We start from the raw sequence: 24,100 nt of genomic DNA on the forward strand, positions 1-24,100 counted from the left end.
GGAGGGCAGTCATCTTGAAATTGTATTTTCTATAATTCCAAGATGGCCGTCATGTTACCTGTATTTAGGCCCAGATTCAAGAGGGCCTAGCGCCTCCTTGAGCTACATAAGCATAATTGTTTTCAGGGTGATGTGGCACAACGAGGCCAAAATTGCTGTGCCAGATTTACAATCATTAAGTAATGATGATATGGTGCTTTTATGTGTTCTGCATTTTGCAGCACACATAGAAGCAATAAATCATCATTATTTATTATTTATGTGCAGGAAGGGACACCTTCCTGCACAGAAAGAATCATTCTCTTCAACGCAGACACCTTTCTCCATGGTGCAAGGATGCCTGCGTTGGTGCTGGCAGCTAAATTTAGCGCCAGCGCTAGGGAAACATTGATGTGTGCCGTATTTCTGAAAATACAGCGCATCCATGCATTTCAGAACTGATGCAGCATGGTACTGCCAGTTTTGTCAATATGCCCCCATGTATTTCGTAGGAATTACAGTTTATCAGCTATCCCCACTGAAATGGTTTATTCAAATTTTCAAGGGTCACATTTATCAATTTTTATTTGTCTTGCTTGTGTAAATTACTGCTCTCTTCCTGAATATGTTTTGAGCTTTACAATATTAATTATTTGACTTTATCACTGATTTCAGTTGTTGGTCGTTTACCATGTCAAGCATCTCCCTAGAGCTAAGTGGGCCATTTAGGCCCACACAGGTGTCTCTTTACCCCACTGAGTGAGTAAGCAGAATGGCAGAACACTTTGGTAAACAAACAAAAAGTCTACCTTTCATGTGGAAAGGATTTGTTTCTAAGATACAAAGAGGAATTGCAATGGCATGTTCGGAGCTATTGTCTATCACATGGATGTCGTTGTTTCTTCTGTTTGTGTGTAAACAGAAAAATAATTTGAAGGCCTGCGCTACATAGTCCGGGCCTTTTGATCCCATATAGCAGTTTTTTCTATAGAAAGAGTGCTGCTGGATAAAGGCTTCCGTCGACAAAGCCAGGTGAACCTTCATTTGGCAACCAAGTGGCTCGCTGTCTGTAAGTCAGTCTGGCCAACAATATTATTGACAGACAATGCATATGCCAATGCTTCGATCCCTAAATGAGAGCCAACATTTTTAACCCTGCCGAAAGATACCAAAGCATGAGAAATAACACCGAAACTAGTTACAAGATGAGACTGTGAGATCTAATGGAAAGAGTTCACATTTCTAAACCTCCAGTGAGGCCTGAGGCCCATGCGCCTTCCTAGCCATCAAACACGTTTGCTTAAATGGCTAAAAGTTACTTCATGCACACACCCCACTGGTACTACGAATTAGGACTAACCCAGATCAGGCCTACAAATGTGTACTTTAATGATCATTTCCAAGTGCTGTGGAAAAGAGGATTATATTTACTGCACCCGGCAAACACTTCTGACCTGGGCTGGGATGTTTACTGAGTGAGGTATATAACACATATTCCAATTTTTCATGCCTGAGGTATAATGTGTGCACTGGGCATTTATCACATTGAATTACTCAAGTTTTACATTTTTATCAGGTGATTTCCTGTGATACAATTCTCCAGGTTCTCCTGATGCAATGTGCCACAGAATTGAATAATCATTGCACTACTCGGAATTGTGATCCTGTGGCGCTCTCCCAGTTGAGCAGGAATTTGCAGTGAGTCTAATGTGTAGTTTGTGGCTGTAACTCTTACAGCAGAGTGTGGTAACTTGAACGCGTTCTGCAGACAGCCAGATTTGAACCAGCCATCTCCGCACCGTATGTTTGGATGCAGCCTGACATCTCCCTTACATCCAAATTACCTGGCATAGTCGTCCAAAATCCAGCAGGCCAGATCTGCAACTGTCTTACCCAATTCGTCTTTCTGTAACTTCAATGAGTGGGGTCATTCTAGAGAGCAATGGAAACTCCAGCCTCCTCTCCTCTGTTTCCCTCCAACGTAGGCCGTCCTCTTAGATGTCCTACACACATGGGTGGTTCAGCCCGGGAGGTACGTACAGGAGGATGTCCTCGCCAAAACATATTGCCATCCTTTGACTTCGCTATTTGTGCATATTTGATGATTTTAAATGAACGTATGTTCGTGGATAATTGATACTGTATCATCTGCGCAGCTCCTCCGGGCCTTCAGGTCTCATCTGTGAACCAGAAATGTGGCAGGAATTGACAGGTAAAGAGAGCAGCTGACAACCGCCATTTTTATTACAACCGCAACTGTGATCACTGTAAGGTCAGCCATCAAGCATCCAGCGAGTTTCACCAGGCCTGAGTCTGCGTCATATATCTATAATAAAGAGGCTACATCACACACCCCACATGCAACATCAGTATATCTCCATAATATTTAGAAAGTATTGCAAGTGATTGAAACCTCGGTGTCTGGTGTCTGTTTCCCCTTACAAGGACTTAATTTGGGTGCAGTAGTTACCAGCACTTCTGAACTACAGCCTTTAAAGGAGGCCCATGTTGCCAAAAACGTATGGTCACAGCATAGGCTGCCCTTCATCCTAAACTATTCTTCAGGGACATGACTATTACCCTAGCGCTCTCAAATGCACCCAACATTCTGGCATCCAGATTCTAATGGTGTAGACCTGAAAAGTTTGAAAATCAAAAACCAGGTCAAAAGAAGAGAGATCCTGTATTCCTGAAGGGACCTGGGTATTAATTGTATGTAAACGTATGGTTCCCACGAGTAATTCACCCTTTCATTCTTGTGAGTAACGGATTAATAAACAGAGTACCCAAACATTGAAATACGTTAATAATAGCAGTGTGTTTATTTTATTTTTTACAAATTTGTATATTTATTTAGAGAACAACCCCTGAATATTCATCTAACATAGATTAAAATGTTCTACTCATTATGAGTGAGTTTTTGTATGGGAGTATAGAAGTCCACTCAGTGATTAAATCCCTCAGACTACCAAAAGAAGAGGGCGGGGCTCCCAAATTTTTCATTTTATTATTTTGCAGCGCAAATACAGCGTATGGACTTTCTTATTGTGGAACGTGTCCGTGATATTCACAAGAACTGTAATATCCTTTTTTTCATAAATTAAGTATGGGAAATATAGCACAAGGTGTTTTATTCAAATTCTTTAAAAAAAATGACTTTAAAAATGTCCTTTTTAAGGTGGTACGAACCGCTATAAAGATCTAAAAAATATGAACCAAGTTGTTTAATAATAAAGATGCATCATTATTATACTCTTTTAAGGAGTTCCACATTATCGCCCTCATTTTTTTTCAAGATAGTTATGTTAAAATCTAGAATATGTCAGAGAATAGATGGCTAGGTGATCGATGAAGTGATACTTCATTTTAATCTTTCTCCAAACTTTAGGAAAAATGTGGTCGACTAGAGAAGTTTTTTTTAAATATTTAAAAATTAGAAACTACATACAAAGAATAGAAAACAATCTATGTGGTATAGACGATTGTAACATGCTCAAAGCAGACAACCAAAAAAGTTTAAAGTGTCACAAAATATTTTTAGAAACTGCTAGATATAAACTAGAAACCTAGGCAAAAAAATTGAATATAAAATTTGGTAGCAATATTATTTAATTATGGAAGATTTACTAGAAATCAAGAGATTTGGGAAATCTACTTTTGCTATCTGCAAATTTGAATATTCAGCATTACTAAACCAATTCAATCTTCATTCCACACCCGCAAAATTATTTAAATAGTGTTGCAGATCTATCGATCATTAACCTCATTGCTTTTCAGCTGCTATGGACTTAGGTCCAGATTTACTAACATTTTGCATTATGGTTACACCACTTTTGGGGTGCATCCGTGATGCAAAACGCAGGTAGATATTTACAAAGCCATGCAAGGGGTGATTAGCAAGCCACCTTGTGTGGCTTTGTACAAAAAGCTTAACACAATGCAACGGCTAGTGCTGCATTGCGTTAGGCATTCCATGGGTGGAACATGAGCATTCCCATGCACCCATCCATGGATTTCACGCAATCCCACATTTACAAAGGTTTGTAAACCTGGGATTGTGTGAAATCGCTACGTCTCCCAGGGGATGGCGCATTAAAGAGAAAAATATTTTTTTCTCTTTGTTATTTCCTCTTTCTCTTTGTGCTGCAATTTTCAGCAACCATAGAAAGAGGAAAATGCCTTGAGGAGAAAAATATTTTTTTATCTTTGTTATTTCCTTTTTCTATGTGTGCTGCAATCTGCTGCACACATTGAAAAAGGAAAATGACTCAAGAGAGTGTTTTGTGTAAGAAGGTGATTTTGTTAAGTCAAAATGTTGGTTAGAGTGATTCTATTGGGTCTCCTCCCAATATAACACACACCACCTCTGTAGGGAACTTAGCCCTTGAAGCAGACTTTAAAGCCTCGTAAATATATATAAATATGTAAATATACTAAACAAATCGAAGTTACAGGGACATTATAGTTAGGAAATAGCATTAAAACAAGCATTGGCATAGCCAATAGGTCTCGCCTTTGGGACCTTATAAGCATGGTTAAACACTTAACCATGCTCTCATGTGCTGCATGGTTAAACACTTAACAAAGTGTCCCAAAGGTGAGACCTATCAGCTATCCCAGTGCTTGTTCAAATCAAGCACCCAGTGCAGTAGAACCCCTCTCTACGCATGCGCACAGCAGCATATTATGTATTTCCTGGGTAGGTTTTAGAGTGTCAGAGATACCTGAGAATAGTGTGCCTGAGCTTTGAGAAGGCTTACGAGTTGTTCCTGTGTAGTGATTGAGGCTGCCATCTTAAAGCAGGAGTAATCTTTTTCACACTTACCTAAAATCACAATATAGGTCACTTTAATTATTGAACCAAGAGCCATTCATTGTAATCAAAATGCATTCCACATATAATTTAAAATTCACATTGAAGGCATGGATGTGCTCATGGTTCTGTGATTTGATGCTGCATGGACCCCCCCTCATCATTGTATTTTGGCCACGGGGAGGTGGTAGTCCCCAGGGTAGTGTGAGGGGGGGGTTGCACGGCCACCTTGCACACATTAACATTTTCACCCCAGAGGAACCGGTGGTATAAAATTATACCCTGGGGAGGTGGCGCTCCCCTGGGCTGCCCCCCTGCATCCATTTTCTATTTTGCCTCAGGGAGGTGGTGGTCCCTGGGGCTGCGGAGAACTGGGTGGCCCCCCTGCATCCATTTTTTATTTTACTCCAGGGAGGTGGCGGTCCCTTTGACTGCGGGGTTGCCGTATGGCCCCCGTACATTGGATTTTAAATTGTTCCTCAGGGAGATGGTGGTCCCCAGGACTGCAGGGGGCCCAGGCTGCCCTCTGCATTGGATTTAAACTTGTGCCCTGGGAGGTGGCAGTCCCTGCGGATAGAGGAGGACAGGATTGCCACCCTGCATCCATTTTCTATTTCACTCTCAGGGAGTGGCAGTACCTGAGCCTGCGGGGGGTCACACGTCCCCCCCACATCATATTTCTTTAAAGCTTCTGGGAGGTGATGGTCCCCGGGGCTTTGAGGGGGGCTGGGCGGCCCCTCCACATTTAAAATGTCAAAATGGACTGGGCCCACCCTGGGGCTTCTTAAAAACAAGTGGGCATCCAGCGCTTGTTTTTTTTTTCATCCCATAAATTTGTGATGGTGTCACAAAATCACAGCAAATTGTGTGTAAAACAAGTGTCCTTTAGCCGAGCACCAGAGCTAAGGGGTCAGGGTGATTCTGCCCTGGCCCCTGGTCTTATTTTCTAATCTATTTTTATGGGACTTGGCTGAAGCCGAGTCCCGAGATGGCTGCCAACACTTCCTGATTGAAGTGTTGGCATCCAATCAGAGCTCTGCATTTCCCTGCACAAGCTCATTATGATTCGCTAAGTCTTCGTGATCTCAAATATACAAATTTTGATTTCCTTTAATTCCTCCTAAACTACTGAACAGATTTACACCAAATAATCAAAAGCACAATCTGCTTGCCAAAAGCTAGCTTTCTGCTAAATTTGGTGCAATTCTGTCCAATGGTTCCGGCTGTAGTCGTGTTCAAAGGTCCTATGGAAATTAACATAGGAAACACAACTTTTTTGACCCTCACCTTTTTCTCAGCCCCCAGTTGATAGATTACCCCCAAACCTCCTGTGCACAACAAGAATCATGGGCACACCTTTGTTTGGAGAAAATGTTGTGAAGATACATCAAACGGTGCCAAAGATATAGGCAAATCAAAAAACACTTTTTCTATGGAAACATGGTCCTAACCTTAACAACCTACTGGCAACCACCACTAAGTAGTATATATATATATATATATATATATCAATCATAAAAGTATGTATTTGATATTGTCTTTTGTTTAACCATGATGACATTTTAAAATTATTAGTTTCCAGTTTTAATTTCGTAAAAAATGAATATTTTAATCGTGTTTTTGACAATATTTCTTTCCATGATACGTTTGTCACAATTTTTTTGTCATTTCCATGATAAGTATAGAAAGAATCTGTTTATGATAATTATATTTTTGGTGGTATTTTAAGTGTGCTGATATTTTCATACTCGATATTTTATCATGGATCCAGTGCCACAGGACCCATAGTACAAGAAAAAATAGGGTTCAGTAAAAGGTGAAACATCTTGGGTGACCATGTAGAATATGCACATTTTCTACTAATGAATATGTGTTTAAGGAATTGTCTCTGGTCCATGTACCTTGTGTCAATCACATAATTTCACACATTTTAAATATAAAGTGGACCACACTTATACAGCGCTGATTGGAGCAGGTTTCCTGGAACAAAGAGAATATCTTTTTTGAATTGTAAAGTGCAAATTTATGACTGTTTTTGAGAGTGAGTAAGGTAATTTTATTCTTTTCACTTTTAGTACAGAAACATTCAAGTGAAATGTAGTCAATTGTGCTTTTCCAAAATAAATGTATAAAAGATACAAAAAGAGGTGCTGATTCTATTTGCCATTCTACTGCTTTGCTTGCTATGTGAACCTGTGAGGAGGTGGTTGATCTGCTTCTAGCTTCCAGACCATCCATTAGTTCTGTGACGACCAAGTAAGATGGCAGGCTTCACAGCGCTGTAAAACCAGACCTGTTAAAAGAATGTTTCGTTTTCACTCCTGTGATGTCTAAGTAATCGCTAACAGGCAACGTATTGTGCTGTGATGCTGGTTGCTTACAAAGGAACCCATAGACAGTACAATGATTTTAAGGTAATGCATGCCTTGCCACTTTCTAATGGAAGCAAAGGTCAGATGGATCAAAAACTGTTTGAAAACTTTTGGCAACTATTCCCCTTGCAGAGCTTTACCAATCTTTTAAACTACGCTCAATAAACTATTCATTTACAAGCCTTACATGTGAAATGATGGACTTTAGTCAGACTTGTGCATTGTCTGAATACAATTATTCATAAAGGGATGCATTTTTAATTGCCACATTTGGACAATATATGCTGATTGTTTATAGAGATGAACAAATCTGGTACCTTAATAAATATTATCGAATTATTATTGAATATTATCCTTTACTACTCTGTTTCCTGAGCACAGTAGCCTCGTGTTCTCTAACTACATTTGATTAAATTCAAATTCCTGTGAGTAGTCACGTGTCTCCTCTTCAGAAAGTTCCCAAAATGGACACTGTGAGCAGTGAATATTATTCAAGGCACTGTACCAGTGCAGTGCCGCAGGAACCATTTTTAAGCACTCCTTCCGTACCTCAATCTATTAAATTCATCCATTCCGTTTCAAATATTGAAATCACTGATTTCAATCACATTTACATGCATGGTGATTTTCCTTCTGAATTATTTATTTTCGTGAATTATACATTTAAAAGGCCTTCGAAATAACTTTATAACAGTCTCATGTGCCCATTTATAATATCACTTTCACTTAAACAGGCTCCTTGGAGAAAACAACATCTGTGTTGAGTCTCAGTCAGGGCAGCTGGAGGCCCCTGAGAGTCGCTAACAATGTATCTTGCAGACAAGCCCTTACAGTCTGCCTGAACGTTCTGGACACCACCAAAGTACGTCAGCGGTGATTGACAGCCCATCACATCTCTTTCAATAAAGACATTTTAAGGGTCCAGCAAAACAGAGAGTTAACTTTGAATTGGCAGTAGACGAAAAGCATGGTCTCTTCAAAATATACTGTTGTTTACTTGTTGCATGCATTGTTTTATCTAATAGATGTAAAATTCGACGTAGGCGCGCTGAAAAGAGTGAACGCTTTTCTCGAATGCACCAATATTATTTTGTAAACAGTCAGATTCAAGAATACAAATAGGCACTAAGGGGCATATTTATACTCCGTTTGCGCCGAATTAGCGTCGTTTTTTTCGACGCAAATTCGGCGCAAAACTAACGCCATATTTATACTTTGGCGTTAGACGCGTCTAGCGCCAAAGTATGAGGAAAGAGCGTCATTTTTTTGCGTGAACGCCTTCCTTGCGTTAATGAGATGCAAGGTAGGCGTTCCCGTCTAAAAAAATGACTGCGCCGCAAATGCGTCGTATTTATACTCCCGGGCAAAAATGACGCCCGGGAGTGGGCGGGGCAAAAACCCCTGCATTTGCGCCGGATTTTAGCGCCTGGGTCAGGGCAGGCGTTAAGGGACCTGTGGGCTCAAAATGAGCCCACAGCTGCCCTCCCATGCCCCCAGGGACCCCCCCTGCCACCCTTGCCCACCCCAGGAGGACACCCAAGGAAGGAGGGACCCATCCCAGGGACATTCAGGTAAGTTCAGGTAAGTATAATTTTTTTTTTTTTTATATATTTTTTTGGCATAGGGGGGCCTGATTTGTGCCCCCCTACATGCCTCAATGCCCAATGACCATGCCCAGGGGACAGAAGTCCCCTGGGCATGGCCATTGGGCAAGGGGGCATGACTCCTGTCTTTACTAAGACAGGAGTCATGTAAATGGCGTCTGGGCGTCGTTAAAAATGGCGCAAATCGGGTGGAGGCGATTTTTTGCGCCAACCTGACTTGCACCATTTTTAAGACGCCCTAGCGCCATTTTTCCCAACGCCGGCGCTGCCTGGTGTACGTGGTTTTTTTCCACGCACACCAGGCAGCGCCGGTCTGCTTGCGCCGGCTAACGCCATTCAATAAATACGGCGCATGCATGGCGCTTCAGAATGGCGTTAGCCGGCGCAAAACTTTTTGACGCTAAACTGCGTTAGCGCAGTTTAGCGTCAAAAAGTATAAATACGGGCCTTAGATTCATAGTTGGTCACAATGGTGGGTAAAGTACGTGCTAATTGTACAATATGAAGAATGTGTTTAAAAACATTGCACTGCTGCCAACGTTAGTTTATTCAGTTCAAGGGGGTATTTTTCAGACATAGGTGGTGCTTTTGACAGGAGCCCAACGATGTGGCGCTTATCGCCTAGCAATGAGAAAAGGTTAAGAAAAGCTGGAAGCAGCACACAGTAAATCCTGTCATAGCCCGTCACAAGCGGCAAGCTATATTCTGCATAATGACCAGGTTTTCAGCCGTGTTTGCACCCCCACTGTAAAAAGAGGGAAAAACATTTTGCTGCGCAAAAAACTGTGGCACCCCACCAGAAACCAAAATTCATTCTTTGCTGAGTGTTTCATGATCTTTGTTTCAGTTTTCCTGCCTATTATAAATATAATGTTAGTTCAATAAATGTACACATTATTCTAAAAGACACGTGTTGAAAACATATCATACAAAATGGATTCCGTAATTTACTGGTCATACCATGAACGACTCTAAACTTGTCTTGTATACCTTTACCATCAGTGAGCGCATCTTTATTAAATCTTTTTCTTGTTCTATGTTTATATAGCGCTTCTCTTATCAATTTGAAGTGTCAGTGTGCTTTTACGGGAAAAAACAAATACACGATGGTGTGGTTCGCAAGGAACCATTATATAGAAAGAGACAACGAGAATACAACAAACACTGTCTGACACAACTCTGTAGTTGAAACAGAGAAAAAATGAAGGTTTTTTTACATTTAATTTCATTTGGAGTTTTTGTAAAGCTACCCTACAGCAGCACCAGAGCGCTCATGCACACCCAAATACTAGTGATTAGGGGGATTTGCGAAAGTAAATCTGGGTTAGTTCTTTAAATATAGGCGATGAATGAGGATAAGATAAGGGGTCAGATTTAAGAGCCCCTAGCGCCTCCTTGTGCCACATTAGCATAGTTTTGTATCTGCTAATGTGGCCCAACTAGGCCAAAATCGGAGCGCCAAATTTACAAAGTGGCGCAATATATTCATTGCACAACTTTGTAAACCTTTGCGCTACATTTTGCCTGTGTCAGGTATAGTGTATGCAAAGGGGGTGTCGCCCCTTAGGGGGACTGAAAAAATGGAGCAAATAAATCTAAGAGATTTCTTTGCATAATATTGTTCGGCACTTTAAATCCCTTTCAGGGTAGGCATTAAAAGGAGGAACACCATTGCTTTCAATGGGCCTCTGGGTGCTTTGCAGGATTAGCATCAGAATTTTTTATGCTAATACAGCAAAGCGTCGAACTAGCGTAAAAAAATGATGATGCTAGTACCCTAACTACCGCCATGGTGTGCCATTGATTAAATACGGCACACTCATGGTGGCGTTAGGGGGCAAGAAGGGGCTCTTGAAAAGTGGTGCTGCACTAGGTGCAGCGCAACGTTTCATGAATCAGGCCCAAAGAGTTAGGAATGCGTTTAGCCTTTGACACAACTGTTGGAGACTTTTTTGCTACCTTGTTTCTAGTGCTTGAAAGTTCCACAGCAGTATTTAAAGCTCAAGTGGAACATTTTTGATTCCACGCATATAGGTCCTTGTTTACGAGGCCCTTTTAGCGACACTGCAGTGGCACTGTTCCTTTTTCCATATTTACAAGGCGGCGTTAAGCCACTTTACCTTGAATCTGGATTCAATAATGTCTTGCTCATTGATGGAAGTCTAGTGTCTATAATAAAGTTTTAATTATTTTGATTCTACAGAAACACTCTAGGGCATGGGTAAAGTGGGTAATTGCACATGGCCCCCTATTTGTAGTCGCCCTTCTGGTAAAGAGATCGTTCTCTCTATCTCAAATCTATGTTTTTAGCTGAACTGCTCTACCTCTCACTGCCTTCCTCTACCTCTGACTCTAACACTCTCTTTAACTTGCCTACCTCAAAACACTCTACCTTTCTTTTTTCTCTCAGTCTCTCGCTTGCTTTTTCTTCTCAATGTTCCCATTTGACATCATTCCTCTTTATGTCTTTCTCTACTTCTCTAGCAGACTCTATACCTTATCTCCCTCTGCTGTACTTCCTTCTCTCTTTTCCCTCAATGTTCTCTACTTTACCTCTCTCCCTCTCTATTGCGGTGTACCTCATTGTTCTCTACTTCATCAGTCAAAAAAACCCACATTTCTCTTTACTTCATTTCTCTAACACTCTCTGTTCAACTAACTCTGTCATCTATTGATCCCACACTCTACCACTTTTTCTGCTTCACCTATGTTTCTCTCTAGTCTCTTTCTTTAATTCAGCTCACCTCTTCTAGTTCACCTCGTTTTTCCCTCTCTCTACCTCCCTCTAAATCTCTGTGTAACTACTCCCTGTCCCTGTTACACGTCTTTGTACCATACCTTCCTTTACCCTCTATCTCTTTGCCTCTGTATTAAATACTTCCCTTTCTCCCCCATCTCATTCTACCTCTCTCTCATGTTCTCACCCCTGTCTCTCTCTGTTCCTGCATCTCTACTCATCTGCCCCTCACTTTCCCACCCCCCACTCTACCTCACCTTTCTATCTGCATCTCAATACTGTTGCTAACTCCCTCTTTCTCTGTCTACCTCTCTACAGCATTCTCTCCGGCTAACACACATTTCAGCCTTTAGATTGCACTCATATCTGTCACACATCTCTCCTCACCTTTATCTCTGCCTCCACTCATTGCCTCTCTATCCTTCCCCTGTCTCATGTTCTGTCTCATTTCCCTTACTTAGCTGAGCCGGACTTCACTGTAAAAAGGACAGAAGGGACAAGGCAGAGGAAGATAATTAAGGGGAAACCTATCATATTTTACCCAATGAATTGTTCAGATCCTGAGAGCTGTGCTTTTGGTGACTTTCAGTGTTGCAGTGTGAATGCCACTTGCAAAGGGCGACGCATGTTGGTGTCCATCAATTAAAAACTGCAACTTCAACTTTCATGTGGAAATGCCTTATTTTGATTCTTACCATGTAGTCCAGTAAACATCCACCAAAACACCCCTACATTGTCTTTCGTATAGTGGGAGGGACAGTCTTTTTAGACACCGAATTTCAAATAAAATATTGTTCGACACAAAAAACTGTACACTGAAAAGTAAAACGAATTGTCTTCATCAGTTCTTGTCCAAGCTTTTTATTGCTATTTGGCCAGCGGATGCCAGGCATTTGATATTTAAACGCTTTTTTCCATGCCAGCATTTTTGAAAAAATAATGTATAATTTCATTGAGGGCTTCAATTAGCTGAAAAGTAGTAATATACTCAAAGTTGGTTTGAACACGGGACGTGAAAATATGACTTACCCCAAAAAAAGATTATACTGTTTTTAGGGAGAATATGGCATCTCTAGCAGACTTCATAGTGTAGTCAACATAAGGGTTTATGGATACTTGGCAGTAAAAGCAAAATCATAGGAATATGAGCTATGGCAGAGAGCAGCCAGGCCTAAGTTAAAGAAAACGTGTGAAGCATTTAGAATTATCAAAACAGTAAAAAAGTTGAAAACACAACACAAAAACAAATCCACCCCAATTTAGAAACTAGAGAAAAACGTAATAAGCAAAACACACCAAAATAAAAAAAATCCAATAAGGGGAATTAGAGATATAGGGCGTCATTCTGACCCTGGTGGTCATGGACCGCCAGGGCCAACGACCGCGGAAGCACCGGCAACTGTCTGGCGGTACTTCTGGGGCCATTCTGACCGCGGCGGTACAGCCGCGGTCAGAAAAGCGAAAACCGGCGGTTTCCCGCCGGTTTCCCCCCGGCCCCAGGGAATCCTCCACGGCGGCGCTGCAAGCAGCGCCGCCATGGGGATTCCGACCCCCTTCCCGCCATCCTGTTTCTGGCGGTTTTCACCGCCAGAAACAGGATGGCGGGAACGGGTGTCGTGGGGCCCCTGGGGGCCCCATTAAGATTTTCAGTGTCTGCTTGGCAGACACTGAAAATCGCGACGGGTGCAACTGCACCCGTCGCACACCAGCAACTCCGCCGGCTCCATTCAGAGCCGGCTTCCTCGTTGCTGGTGCTTTCCCGCTGGGCGGGCGGGCGTCCTTTTGGCGGTCGCCCGCCAGCCCAGCGGGAAAGTCAGAATGACCGCCGCGGTCTTTTGACCGCGGTACGGTCTTCTGGCGGTTCCCGCCAGGCGGGTGGCTTCCGCCGCCCGCGGGGGTCAGAATGACCCCCATAGTTTTAAAATATGTTTTTAAAATGTAAGTAAAAATAGAGCAGCAAAGCGCGAATTGTGATCAAAAGGCGCAGTAGTCTGGGACCTAGGCATGATTTGTGGCATATCGCGATGGAGTGCAGGTCAGATACAACAAGTAGGTTGACCCTGCTGAAGCATGGAAGCAGAAAAAAGGTGTAAAGGTTTCTAAGTACCATTTAGAAAACGGACTGTTAGACTTGTCCTCCTCGGCATGGAATTCCCCTAAACATTTTGTCTTCACAGTACTATATTTTGCTCAACTCTGTGCACTTTACCACTGCTAACTAGTGGGAAGCAGTAGTACATTGCTTCTTTTATCTCCTTTAAGCATGGTAAAATTACTAAATACATAATGAGCACCTTCAATTTACTTATAAGTCTCTCGTAAAAGGTTCTGCAAGCACCCAGGGCCTGTAAGTTAAATGCAACAAGTGGTATCAGCCATTGAAGCCCCACTGTAAAACATGTCTCAGGCCTGCCACTGCAGCCTGTAGTGCCATTTTAACCTGGTAAAACAACCTTTTGCTGGCAGGCCTATGCTGTTCTTTTTACTACTTATGAGTCACCTCAAAGGAAGGCCCTAATGGTTTGCAGGGGGAGGTGCATGGTATTTAAAAAGTAGGGCTTGTTTATTTAAGTTTCACATGTCATGGCAGTGAAAAATTCTGAAAGCTGTTTATCAATGTGGCACGGCTATCTCTCCAGTGGGTTACCTTATTGCACCTAATAAGTGATAACTTGAGTTTGGGAACAAATAGAGAAATATTTCTTCCACTCATGATTTGTAATAAAAAGTCTTCTTTAATGGTGAAGTAGGATTTTCAGTTACTAATCTGGCTAAACCAAATTTGCTTTTTTGCCAGTGTCCAGGGTCACATGACTGTGAATTGCTCCTTGAGGCGTGTTCTGTATTCCTTGTCGGCAAATGGAGCCTTAGTGTTGAGGCTCTAGGTATTCCTGATAGGATGCCTGGAGTTGTGTACTGACCTGATTACACTTCCAACACCCCTGCCTGCAACACACACAATGGAACCTGACACCAGGTCTCCCCTTGCTTATGTCAGCCTGGACAGTTTGGAGCCAATCCAGGTGAAGGGGAAGAACTGACCAGAACCAGTTTGGGAGTTTACATGGGACTGCCCTCCACACAAATGCCGATGGCCGGGATACATGTGGTACCTTAAGAACCTCTCATTAGAATACTCCTAGGTATGTGGAAGATTACAGAAGAACTGTGTTTGAAATGGGATCTTTTGTTGGCAGTCAGGTTACCCTCTGTCCAAGCAAGGACCCTCATTCTAGTCAGGGTAAGTCACACACAATCCAAATGATCCAGTTCCCACCCTCGGGTAGCTTGGCACTGAGCAGTCAGGGTTAACTTAGAAGGCAATGTGTAAAGTATTTGTGCAATAAATCATGGAATAACACAGTAGAACACCACAAAAATACACCACACTGTGTTTAGAAAAATATATTTATCTAATAAGACGCAGGTCAAAACGATCAAGATGCAATAAGTATACGTTGAAATATCACTGTAAAAGTGATATGAAGTGTCTTTAGTCTTTTAAAAAGCTCAAGCACAAGTACCTGGTTTGCGTTCAAATTCTCTGCAAGGGACCGCAGAGGAGGAGATGCGTGGAAAACGGGGAGGTGTGCATCGATGTCTCCGGCTGCACACAGACGATGCATTGATCATTTTCCACGCAGGGAAGACTTTGCGTAAATTTCCAGCATGCTGACTTGGATCCTCTTCGGGTTGCAGGGTTTTCGGCCGCCTCGGGGACGATGCGTTGAAATCCGGCACTTGGAGGATGAAGTCACAGGGGCTGCGTCGATCCGGTGGGCGATGCGTGGGAATTTCTACTGCACGGCAGGCGCTGCGTGGATTCTTCCCAGGAAGTCGGGCTACGTCATTCCGGCTCGGCTTTGCATCAATCCAGTGGGCCGTGCGTCGAATTTCCGGTGGCAAAGCTGGCACTGCGTTGATCTTCTCCTTGCGAAGTCAGTCAGCGTTGTTCCGGTTCTGTGTGCAGTGATTTTCTCACCGCGATGCAGCTGTGCGTCATTTCATAAGGGCTGTGCATCGATTTCCACCACACAAGGAGTTCTTTTGCAGGAATTAAGTATTTTTGGTCCTTAGACTTCAGGGAACAGGAGTCTAGCTCTAGCCAAGCCCTTGGAGAGCACTTCTCAGCACAGCCAGGGAGCAGCAAGGCAGCAGGGCAACAGCAGGGCAGCAGTCCTTTGCAGAAAAGCAGTCAGGTGAGTCCTTTGGGCAGCCAAGCAGCTCTTCTTGGCAGATTGCAGGTGCTGGTTCAGGTTTTCTTCTCCAGGAAGTGACTGAGTTGGTAGGGTCAGAGACCCTGCTTAAATACTAAAATGTGCCTTTGAAGTGGGGGAGACTTCAAAGAGTGGCTTAGAAGTGCACAAGGTCCCCTTTCAGTTCCATACTGTCTGCCAGGGTCCCAGTAAGGGGTGTGGCAGTCCTTTGTGTAAGGGCAGGCTACTGTCCTTTGACATGTAAGTGTCAGGCCCTCCACCCTCACAGCCCAGGAAGACCCATTCAATATACAGATGTATGCAAGTCTGACTGAGCATCCTGTGTTTGGGGTTTGTCTAGGTGAATGCACAAGGAGCTGTCAACTAAACCTAGCCAGACGTGGATTGTAAGTCACTGTAGGATTTAAGTGCAGAGGAATGCTCACATTCTGAAAGTGGCATTTTTAAAATAGTAATATTAAATCCAACTTCACCAGTCAGCAGCATTTTGTATTACCATTCTGGCCATAATAATTATGACCTAGTTACTCCTTTCAGATCAGAATCTACTACACAAACAGTATATGAGGTTAGCCCTAATGTTAGCCTATGAAAGGAGCAGGCCTCACAGCAGTGTAAAAACGTATTTATGAGTTGTACACTACCAAGACATATAAACTGCAAAGGTACATGTCCTGCCTTTTAGCTACATAGCACCCTGCAATAAGGGTTACCTAGGGCCTACCTTAGGGGTGACCTATATGTAGAAAAAAAGGGGAGTTTTAGGCTTGGCAAGTATTTTAAATGCCAAGTCGAATTTGGCAGTGAAACTGCACACACAGGCCTTGCAATGGCAGGCCTGAGACATGGTTACGGGGCTACTTAAGTGAGTCGCACAATCAGTGCTGCAGCCCACTAGTAGCATTTAATCTACAGGCCCTGGGCACATATAGTGCACTTTACAAAGGACTAATAAGTAAATTAAAAAGACCAATTGGGTATGATCCAATGTCACCATGTTTTAAGGGAGAGAGCATATGCACTTTAGCACTGGTTAACAGTGGTAAAGTGTGCAGAGTCCTAAAACCAGCAAAAACAGTGTCCAAAAAGTGGAGAGAGGCAGGCAAAAAGTTAGGGGTGACCACCCTAAGACTGTCAGGTCTAACATACTGCCATACTGTTTGCAGAAAAATGACTGGACCTGTTAGCCTTGAACTCATGCCACTCAGAAGTGACTCCAAGGGTCAGTCGGCTGACCCCCAATGCGAGCAACAAGGACACAACAAGCTTTCATAAGCCTCCCTGCAACTACCTAGCTGACAAACACCACCTGGACCTGCCTGAGCCCTACTGCTGGCTTCTGCTGGAGTTAGTCCTGATTCCCAAGAGGTGCCCACCAGGTCCTAGATCCTTGGGTGGCATCAGGGTGGTGAAACTCCATATGTTTTGGGAACTTGTGACCACGAGCATTCTCTTTGCACCAAGAAACGACCATCTGCAATGCCCGCCAACACAAAGCTTCAGAGTTGACCTGCTCTTCGTGTCTGCAACGAACTGTCCATGACAAAAATTACCCCAGCGTCTCCCATCAATGCAAAACTCTAGTGTCAATCTGCTTGTCGTGCCAAACAGTGACAATCTGCGTTGACTGCCAACGCAAATCCCCCACAAGCGCAAAGCTCCGGCCAAAGCTCCTCGAATGTGCTTGGACATTAAAAAAGTAAACTCCTCACTAGGGCAAATTTGTGGTCCCTGTATCTGACCCACACTACTTGGCAATCAGCTTGCACTTGTGACTTTGACCAGGTTCAGCGCAAACAGACACCTGTGAGTGGCACTTTCTGTTTTTTGGTGCTATTTTCAACAAAAACTTGAAAAACTTACATAACTCTGGTTATACTGTTTGGAGTTTTGTAATTTTATTGCCATTTTATTTATTAAATTGTACTTTATTTTTCAAAATAGGTTTGGGGTTTTATGTCTTTTGCCTCTAAGTTAAGCCTGACTGCTTTTGTGCCATGCTATCAGAGGGTTAAGCACAGGATTATTTAGTGTCTTTTGTGGTCCATTCTGACTAGGACTGCGTTTATTACTTAAGTGAGGCTCTCACTTCCCCTCAACTAATAACCCAATTTCTTACAGGGACTTTGTAGTTCTTCTCAGGAGAAACACTTCTTCAAGCTGGCAAACCTGGAATGCAGTCCAATGCTGTCAATCTGCTGGTCAGATACCTTTTGCAGTTGGTCCCCTTGAAGCGCCGGAGTAAACAATTTGAAAAGTTCCCAAACTTCTTTAGCCTACAAACAATCACAGCAGTACACTTCCAAGGACTCCCAGGTCCTCAGGGGGAGTACTTCGAGATTTTCAGGGTGCTATGCCATGGACAGGAGCAAAGTCCAGCCCAGTGCAGTTGCCAAAAGTCATCTGGGATTCATCACAGGGAAGTCATGTTAAGCTTTGTTATGCTTCTTGCACCATCCATGGATCAGCCTCTTGTTCCTTAGAGACCTTTCTGTCCTTTGATTTCAAGTGGAAGGGTTTCCAATCTCCCCAGGTCCTTCTCACAGGTCAGAGACACCAATTGCAGCAGGCTCTGCCCACCTGTTGTTCTTTCACAAGTCAAGCAGTGTTCTAATGAAAGTGCCTGGGGTTGCCATATTTATCCTTTGCACCAGCTAGTGAGTGGAATGACTCCTGGACACTCCCTAACCAATGGGCTAAAAGTTTCTAGAGGTAATCCTACCCACATTTACAGGAGCTCCTGGTTGCCTGAATGCAAACAAGCATAGGGAAATAACCAGTGTCCTATCACTTCTAATCCAAAAATAACATACCCACAACAAATCCAGAGGCAGAGGTCTGATGGGACAAACGCAAGGTTCTTTAGTCACCAGAAAAGGGACACACAAGAATTGTCTTGGCATCCTGTACTCTCCCTTTCAGGTGCAGTCCAAGTGTTACATGTGGCTCAACAGACCTGTCAAGCGAAATTTGACAGAGTGGTATCAACATGATGATGCCCACAGCCCCAGCTCTGAATATTCTGTAGAGTTAAGAGGAGTCCACCCATTCAGGTCAGCCTATTGGATGCTCCTGGGAGACAATTCACACACATTCACACCTTTTCCAGGACTTGTGCACCCAATGGGAGCTGGCAGATGCGTATGCTACTTAGCCTCATGATAGTTCAGGCAGGTAAAGTATCACTTTCTAAGAGTCAGGGGGTAATTACAACCCTGGCGGACGCTGTTAAAGCTGCGGTAATACCGCAAACAGGCCGGCGGACAAAAAAAGGGAATTATGACCCTGGCGGAAACCGCCAACAAAGACAGCCACTTTAACACACCACCCGCCACGGCGGTACAGACAAACAGCGCGGCGGTCACCGCCAACAGACAGGCGGGAGACAATGCACCGCCCACAGTATTACAGCCTACCAATCCGCCACCTTTTCCGGGGCGGATTCACCGTGGATAAAAACACGGCAGAAACAGCTTTTGCTATGGGAAAACGCTCACCTCAACACATCCCACGAGGAAGGAGGCCACCATGGAGCCGGAATTACAAATACTCCCTGCCCTTGTCTTTCTGCTCCTCTACGACCAACAGCTACGTAGGCACCGACGACACGGGGGAGGGGGGAGGCAAAAGTTAGGGGGACACCCACCAAACACCCCCACCCCCACCCTCGCATATTACAACATACACACCAATGCATTCACAATAAATCACAGTAATAACCCACAATCCCCCCGGAAGAATGAATAGACAATGCGAAATTCGGTCAAACAATGTAGTGTGCCAATATAAATGTCATACAAAAATATACAGATATATATTTCAAATTCACTCATAATTATAGATACAATACGAGAAGTAGTGCAGATATGTACACAACAATGCCCGTGCACCAACAGTCCAAAAATGCATGGGCGAGGCCCACAAACGATACCTGACCACTATCGGAGAGAACACTGCCGGGGGATCAGATCGAAATACTACAGGCACCTCAGGGGGAAGGGAAGAGGGGGCACCTCAACCAGATGAATGCGAAGCCAGATCCACGACGGGGCTCCATGCCCATTGATGTATCCTGGGGAGTGCAAAGCCACAGTCTCACAAGTCTCTACAGTGGGTGGGTTGCCCACTGTGCCATCCTGGGGAGTGCAAAGCCACGGTCTCACAAGTCTCTACAGTGGGTGGGTTGCCCACTGTGCCATCCTGGGGAGTGCAAAGCCACAGTCTCTCAAGTAGATGCAGTTCTCTACTGGTACTGTGTGGGACTGGTGCCCAGACTGGATGAGTCTCCCCGTGAAAGTTCATGTCCTGTCACTGTCCCAGCTGCACATGGGATAAGGATGCCTGATGTGGCGGCCTTTTCATTCCTACACAGTGCTTGCCCTGTTCAGCAGTGCTTTGCCATGGCGGTTCAGGACTGTTCAGCGGTGCTTTGCCATGGCGGTCTTTGCCCTGTTCAGCGGTCTTCACCATGGCGTTCTTTGCCTTGTTCAGCGGTGCTTTGCCATGGCGGTTCAGGACTGTTCAGCGGTGCTTTGCCATGGCAGTTCAGGACTGTTCAGCGGTGCTTTGCCATGGCGGTTCAGGACTGTTCAGCGGTGCTTTGACATGGCGGTCTTTGCCCTGTTCAGCGGTCTTCACCATGGCGGTCTTTGCCCTGTTCAGCGGTGCTTTGTCATGGCGGTTCAGGACTGTTCAGCGGTGCTTTGACATGGCGGTCTTTGCCCTGTTCAGCGGTGCTTTGCCATGGCGGTCTTTGCCCTGTTCAGCGGTGCTTTGGCATGGCGGTTCTGATACGGACATTGGTGTGTGGCATGACGTTCTCTACACTGGGCATTGGTGTGTGGCATGACGTTCCTTCATTGCCCAGCGGGGCTGTGGCAGCGGGGGCCCTCCTGGGCTGTGACTCTGGTGGTGGTCTCTGGACCAGTGACGATACTTGGGCCCTCCTGGGCTGTGACTCCGGCGGTGGTCTCTGGACCAGTGACGATACTTGGGCCCTCCTGGGCTGTGACTCCGGCGGTGGTCTCTGGACCAGTGACGATACTTGGGCCCTCCTGGGCTGTGACTCTGGCGGTGGTCTCTGGACCAGTGACGACGGTGCTGGCGGTTGTGTCTGGTCCGCCAGAAATGATGGCGCACTTCTCCGCCGTTACACTCACAAGAGGCTGGGCAGACTTCCTCTGGACCTTCCCCACCTTTGTTGGAGTCACAGCTGACTCACCAATCCCCTTCGAACCCATGTCAGTTGTTGTCCCACCAGGAGTCTTAACACGGTCCCGTCGTCCACTCTCCAATTTGAGAGCCTTTACAGGGGGTGGGCTGCCAGTGCCTTGGCTCCGGGTCCTACTGCCTGCCCTAGTGGCCGGTGCACTCCACAAGCCTTGAACATGCACCACTGGTATTGGAGGCTTTTTGGCTGAGGCGCTACGACGGGACTGATGAATTGGAGGGGGTGGGTGGGGGCAAAAGGGTCAATTTTACAGAGGGACAGTTTCTGACGAACACTGGGATGGGTAGCTGGAGGGGGTCTGGGAGTGGAGGAAGAGGAGGTGGTTGTCGGAGGTGTCACTTTAGCTGTTTTGGGTGCAGGTGCGGGTACTGGAGGCTGTCGTGAGGTGGATGGATGTTGAGTGAGTGATTGCCGGGGTTTGTGTACTTTGGGAGGGGGCGTCACAGACACACTGGGAGAGGACACAGGGGACGTGTAAATGGCAGTGGGGGTGGTGAGTGCAGGTGAGCGGCATGGGGTGCTGGGTCTCCTTGTGCGACTCATGGTGCCTGTAGATGTGGTGCATGCAGGTGTGTGTGTAGACGAGACTGGGAGGGAGGAGGGAGAAGAGGAAGAGGGGGACACAGTGGAGACAGTGGATGTTGCTGTGTCTGTATGGGTGTGATGCTTGTGTGAGTGCCTGTGGGATGTGTGGTGCCTATGTTTGCTTGAGCTACTTTTGTGTGTTGACTTGTGTGCATGCTGGTCTGTAGGTGTGCTTGGGATGGGCTGGGGTACAGGGGATTGGGTCTGGGTGGAGGAAGTTGGAGGTGGGAGGCTAGACACAGGGACAATGGCTGCCATCAGTGCTGAGGCCAGAGATTGAAGGGTTTGCTGAAGGACAGCCTGACCAGAATGAATGCCCTCCAGGAATGCATTACCGTGTTGCAACTCTCGTTCTACACCCTGGATGGCATTCACAATGATAGACTGCTCAACAGTGAGTGACCTGAGGAGGTCAGTGGCCTCCTCACTGAGGGCAGCAGGGGTGACTGGGGCAGAGCCTGAGGTGCCTGGGGCGAAGGTGATGCCCACCCTCCTAGGTGAGCGGGCACGGGGCGAATGCTGAGGGGCTGCTGGGAGGGCGGTGCTGGTAGGGGAGGTGGCAGCTGTACCTGTTGAAGTGGGGAGAACAGATGGTGCCGCCACCACAGGGGAGCTCCCATCGGCGGACGAGTCCGTGTCGCTGGTTGGTGATCCGGTGGCCGACGTGAAGCTCCCCTCGCCCTCCGTCCCACTGGTGCATTCTGAGTCTGTAGTGTGGCCCTCCATGGCCATGTGGGATGCAGCTCCCTCGTGCTCCGGTGCCACTGTATCTCCGCCTGTTGATGCTGATGTACAAAAGGACAGGGAGAGCAGGAAAAGGGGGGGAGACAGAAGAAATAGAGGTTTAGTGCATGGCATTCCGCTACCATTGGCGGACAAGACAGACGCAGCAGCCCCCTGCATAACGCCGTACGCCTGCACTCTGCACATGCAATTTCTGGGTTATGGCCTACATGGCAATGGTGGACATCTGCGCACATGGATGCTACAGGGACAACTATACCTCGACTTGGCACTCTGCTGAGGTGGGGTTGAGTGCTACATGGCCTACATTACGGAGGGGCCTTGACTACCTAACTCGCCCTGGCCTAGGGACACCCACAGCCCACCTCCCCCACCCAGACACCTTCACTGCACGCAAAGTCAGCAGAATGAGGTTGTACTCACCCCCTTGTGTCTGCTGTGATGTCCTCAAGCGCCCATCCAACTGCGGGTAGGCCACCGCCAGGATCCGGAACATCAGGGGGGTCATGGTGAGAAGGGCACCCCTCCCACGTTGGGAAGCCATCCCCAGCTGAGCCTCCGCCGTCTTCTTGCTGCAGCTGCGAATGTCCTCCCATCTCTTCCGGCAGTGGGTGCCCCGTCTCTGGTGGGCTCCCAGGGTCTGGACCTCCTTTGCGATGGCACGCCAAATGTCCCTCTTCTGGTGGGCGCTGACCTACATGACATGCACAAGGGAAGAGGAACAGTCATTACCAACTGCACCGTCGTTGTGAGTGGCCCCCTCCCTACTCTGGCCATGTGGCCCATTCATTCCCATGCATTAATGTTCTATGAACTCTGCCCCCTTCCCTCTTCCACCCAGCCCTCTCTACCCAGGCCTAGCCCATACAACGTGCTCACTGTGTACTGACCTGTTTGTCTGGAGGACCGTAGAGTAGCGTGTACTGGGGGGGACCCCATCCACAAGTTTCTCCAACTCCTGTGCAGTGAAGGCAGGGGCCCTTTTCCCAGACGCAGCAGCCATAGTCGCTTCCAGACCGAGGTCACAGCAGCACTAGCAGTGTAGGTCCTCTCCTGTCGAAGGTCAGGTATCTAGTGATTGAACAGATGGAAAATGGCGGTGACGTCCGCGGCGGTGACGTCCGCGGCGGTGCGCATCATCACCGCCAGCGCACCTGTTCATTGGCTCCTGGGACCCATAGGGTCCAATGTTAACCAATGCAGCATTGCGCCGCGGTCTACGACCGCCTATCGCGATGGTGTGCAACGCCAGTGCAGTTACCCCACAATCCCATTGTCCCACTTTAGGGGTCAGGCAGCCGCCATTTCAGGGACCCACATGGCTTCATTAACTTCTGCGTCACACATAGCTAGGCCTACACTCAACACACATACAGGAAGGGTTTTGTGTCTGGTGTAGTCTTGTGTGTAACTGTGGGTACATACCTGGAGGAATAGTGACTGGTTCTTCGCTGTTGTCCTTCGTAGGCACCGTCAGCTGGGACATATAAGAAGATGGCGGAATCCTCCGGTGTACCGACCGCTGGTGGACCTGTTGACAATGGAAGAAAGACATGTCATCGTCACCTACCGGTTTGACCGTGCCACTATCCAGGAACTGTGTACCCAGTTGGAGCCAGACCTGATGTCACCAATCCGCCATCCGACTGGAATTCCCCCTGACGTGCAGGTGCTGTCAGTGCTCCATTTCCTTGCAAGTGGGTCATTTCAGACTACTGTGGCCATGGCATCAGGGATGTCTCAGCCTATGTTTTCCAACGTGTTGTCCAGAGTGTTGTCTGCCCTGCTGAAACACGTAAGGAGATACATCATTTTCCCT

The sequence above is a fragment of the Pleurodeles waltl genome, chromosome 2_2, assembly GCF_031143425.1.
Source record: "Pleurodeles waltl isolate 20211129_DDA chromosome 2_2, aPleWal1.hap1.20221129, whole genome shotgun sequence".
Classification (NCBI taxonomy): domain Eukaryota; kingdom Metazoa; phylum Chordata; class Amphibia; order Caudata; family Salamandridae; genus Pleurodeles; species Pleurodeles waltl.